The sequence below is a fragment of the Tamandua tetradactyla genome, chromosome 1 (assembly GCF_023851605.1).
Source record: "Tamandua tetradactyla isolate mTamTet1 chromosome 1, mTamTet1.pri, whole genome shotgun sequence".
Lineage (NCBI taxonomy): Eukaryota > Metazoa > Chordata > Mammalia > Pilosa > Myrmecophagidae > Tamandua > Tamandua tetradactyla.
In genome coordinates this window covers 63,410,622-63,415,347 of record NC_135327.1, presented here as the reverse complement: position 1 = coordinate 63,415,347, position 4,726 = coordinate 63,410,622, and the positions used below count along the sequence as shown (strand labels likewise).

General features: G+C 38.9%; 1 pseudogene; it reads left to right on the top strand.

Moving 5' to 3' along the window:
* The first annotated feature begins 3,188 nt into the window (after window positions 1-3,188).
* On the top strand, window positions 3,189-3,908 carry LOC143648168 (14-3-3 protein theta pseudogene; annotated as a pseudogene).
* The last annotated feature ends 818 nt before the right edge of the window (window positions 3,909-4,726 follow it).

The window sequence follows — 4,726 nt, the reverse complement described above, 5'->3', positions numbered from 1 at the left end:
CAGGGAAATTGCCTGGCCAATACTGCAGCCAAACAGCCAGCTTCACAAGTTGCAAAACAGCCTAACATAATGACACCTCTAATCCCTACTCATGCTTTTCTTCCCCATCCCACATATACAGAAAGGGAACAAACATGGGACACACAGCAAGGATGGAGAAAAATGGATGATATAAAAGGGAAAAACAGTCATTTCTTCCCGACTCCCTTCAGTGGAGAGTGGTAAAAATGCTCCATGATTCAACACATCTTGGAGCCGACTCTTTAACCACTCTAATAAATTCTGTTTTCACAGGGACGAGACTACAGGCACTCCTATCACAGGTAACTTAAAACTATTCAATTTGTGCTTATAATAATCCACAAGGAAATTGGAGGCCTATCTTAGCCAACCCCACCCAAAGGCATGGAAGCCATCCAGAGGAAGATTAGCAAACAGATTCCACCCAAACGTCTCCTTATTGGGGATTAACATATCTTGCAGTATTTATAAACACCTTTACTGGGTGGATTAAAACATACCCTGCCAGACCCTGACTAGAAGTCTTAACTCACCCAATCATCACCCTTCTGGTAACCTTTATTCTAATACTGCTATTTGCACCTCACCTCCTAAGCATAATAAGAAAATTCATAACTGACCAGCTGGATGCATTATTCCTGTACATTCCTCTGCTTTGACTACTTCATCATTTCCACCACCAGTCCTCTTGACAGCCATCAACAACCATTTCCAAATCTATAAAGATGGGACAGACAGGAGTGATGCAGCATGACTGAAACCCTCATTGCCCCTAGTCAGCAGGAAGTAGTCAGAATAGTCATTGTCCTACCTCCCAAAGAATTCAGCGTGCCATCATTCAGAGGGGGGAATGTTAGGAAGTTAGGAAATCATGAGTCCACCACATGGGATAAAGGGAACCACCCCAAGGCCACCCCCAGGAGGTTAAAACCACCTTTAATGATGATCAAATTGAGCAAACTTCAGTCAGAATGTTCCACTTTAATGGATAGTTAAATGAATAAATTAAGCAAACTGCACTCAGAACATTCTACCTTTAACAGATGGTTAAATGTTTAAATTGAGCAAAATGTGGGCAGAACACCCTGTTAAAGCAAGAAACAAAGCCACAAAGGAACAACCCCAAGAAAGCCTCCTCTTAACATGTGTACAATACTACCATCAACTGGCCCCATATAACCTTGAACTAAACTGCTATCCAGGCTGGTCTGGTTCTTCACCAACTGAGCCTGCCTTTCTTTATGATTTATTTCTTCCTCTCTTTACTTGCTGCTTTTAACAATTGCCTTAATCTCCCAACTTGACTCCAAACACTCCTAGCCTGGTTTTCTTCCTCTCTTTATGCACTGTTTTTAATAAATCACCTTACTCTCCCAACCTCGATTTGAGTTTCAATTCTTTGTCTCAGTGAGTCAAGGACCAGGACTCACAGCCAGGTAAGGCTGGGACCAACTTCCTCATCCTTCCTTCCTCATCTTCACAAAGCAGAAGATACAAGATGTTGGTGAATAAAGTATTTATTGAAAAGGTAAGTTAATACAGCTGAATAAGTTTCTTGCAGGGTTTCCACTGCTCTGGTAAGAATGAAATACATAACTATGAAAAGCTCTGAAATAAGGATTGGGTAATTTTACTGACTTTGTACACAGGTTAAATGCTTGTATATTTACATTTTTTTTATTAATGGAAAGAAAAAAAAGAAATTAACACAACATTTAGAAATCATACCATTCTACATATGCACTCAGTAATTCTTAACATCATCACATAGATGCCTGATCATCGTTTCTTAGTACATTTGCATCGGTTTAGAGGAACTAGCAACACAACAGAAAAAGATATAGAATGTTAATATAGAGAAAAGAAATAAAAGTAGTAATAATAGTAAAAAAAAAAACAAAACCCTATATCTCAGATGCAGCTTCATTCAGTGTTTTAACATGATTACTTTACAATTAGGTATTATTGTGCTGTCCATTTTTGAGTTTTTGTATCTAATCCTGTTGCACAGTCTGTATCCCTTCAGCTTCAATTACCCATTATCTTACCCTGTTTCTAACTCCTGCTGGACTCTGTTACCAATGACATATTTCAAGTTTATTCTCGAATGTCCGTTCACATCAGTGGGACCATACAGTATTTGTCCTTTAGTTTTTGGCTGGACTCACCCAGCATAATATTCTCTAGGTCCATCCATGTTATTACATGCTTCATAAGTTTATCTTGTCTTAAAGCTGCGTAATATTCCATCATATGTATATACCACAGTTTGTTTAGCCATTCTTCTGTTGATGGACATTTTGGCTGTTTCCATCTCTTTGCAATTGTAAATAACGCTGCTATAAACATTGGTGTGCAAATGTCCGTTTGTGTCTTTGCCCTTAAGTCCTTTGAGTAGATACCTAGCAATGGTATTGCTGGGTCATATGGCAATTCTATATTCAACTTTTTGAGGAACCGCCAAACTGCCTTCCACAGTGGTTGCACCATTTGACATTCCCACCAACAGTGGATAAGTGTGCCTCTTTCTCCGCATCCTCTCCAGCACTTGTCATTTTCTGTTTTGTTGATAATGGCCATTCTGGTGGGTGTGAGATGATATCTCATTGTGGTTTTGATTTGCATTTCTCTAATGGCCAGGGACATTGAGCATCTCTTCATGTGCCTCTTGGCCATCCGTATTTCCTCTTCTGGTTAAAATTCACATTGCAAACATAAAGATGAACAGTAAAATTCATGCAATGATTTACACTTTTTATTTTACTTTACTGAGAATGATCTTAAAAAGGAAATAAGAGGCACTTGCTGATTGAGAGACTGTTTTCAGGGGAAAGAAAAAGATTATATTTTGATCATTTTAATGGCACCTTTTTCTTGCTTTTTGAACAAGGCCTGCTTTTTATTTTGCTCTCAATCCTGTGAAAGATATAGCTGGTCTTGGTGTGAATTCATGGTTTTCTATATACATATATATATGCATAAAATAAATACAGTCTTTGCTCCAGGCCAGGTCAGATCCAAATGGCTTCAGAGACAGGGAAAAGCTGTTGAGGAGGACACTTCCTGATCTGGCTCACTTTTTGCCACCATCCAAGCCTCCTATGCTCTCTGCTGAGTTCCTAGATCCCTAGCCCTGCACAACACCCCCAACCCTATGCACCGTAAAGAAGATGGAGCTGATCCAGGGGGTGAAGGTGGTTAAGCACTATGATGACATGGCCACTTGCACAAAAGCTGTGATGGAGCAGGGAGCTGAGCTGCCCAACTAGGAATGCAACCTGCTCTCTGTGGCCTACAAGAACGTGATTGGGGGCTGCAGTCACCCTGGAGGGTGAATCTCCAGCATTGAGCAGAAAACTGACACCTCCAACAAGCTGTAGCAGACCAAGGACTATTGGGAGGAGGTGAAGTTAGAGCTGAAATCCATCTGCACCATGGTCCTGGAATTGTTGGATAAGTATTTAAAATCCAATGCAACTAATCCACAGGGTAAGGACTTCTATCTGAAAATGAAAGAAGACTACCTCCAGTAACTTGCTGAAGTGGCTTGTGGTGATGACCAAAAACAAACAATAGATAAATCCCAAGGAACTTACTGAGAAACATTTGATATAAGCAAGAAATAGACGCAATCCACATACCCAATCCACCTGGGGTTCGCTCTTAACTTTTCTGTACTTTAATACGAGATCCTTAGTAACCTAGAGCTTGCCTGTACATTGGCTAAAATGGCTTTCAATGGGTCCATTGCAGAACTTGATACATTGAATGAAGACTTATACAAAGGCAGCAGCCTCATCATGCAGTTGCTTAGACACAATATAGCAATATGGACATCAGACAGTGCAGGTGAAGAATGAAATGCAGCAGAAGGAGTTAAAAATTAAATGCATACAGGATGTCATCCATATTCACCTCAAGACACCTTTTTACACATCTCCACTTTTTATTCCACTTAGAATTCCTATAGCAATGAATCCATTCATGTGTATGGAATAAACTGTTTAGTCTTTTCACACTGCAACTTTGGGAAAACTTCTTTCCCCAATTTGCATTTGTCTTGCCCCTCCTGGTGTACAATACTGCTGTAGAAAAGAATTCATAGCTTAATTTCATATAAACATAAGTAACTTCCAAACACTCATGGAGAGGACTAAAATATATCTGGTATTTAAGTAATCTGACAGGTTCTGTAAGTGACTGTGTTTTGTATTACTGTGAAGATATGAAGATTAGTTAATTTTAATTAAAGAATATTGTACATAACTTCTTAATTTCTACATTCTTTCATTTTCTCTTCTTCAGAGATTTCCTTTCAATCAGCAACTTTTCCAAGTTCTTTCTGTATTCCTTTTTAGTTAGAATACAGAAGTATTAGATTGAGTGGAAAAGCATTTGACTTTTCAGAGCTGGGGGGTGTCACACACTGAAATGCCTCCTACATAACATCATATGAAGGTCATGTGACAACAGTGAGTTTCCTTATTCACTCTTCACATGCTGCTATTTAAGTTGACAAGTTTCGTTCCCAATAAATGTTTACTTAGATTCCTGCCTTTGTACATCTGTATAAAGTATTCACTTTACTATGTAATAGAAGTAGCATGTTGCTGCCAGAATATAAGCATTGGTTTTGGCAAATTAAAGTGCATGTAATTTCTTGATAAACTAGAAAGGGGATATAAATTAAAGTACACAAGTCCAA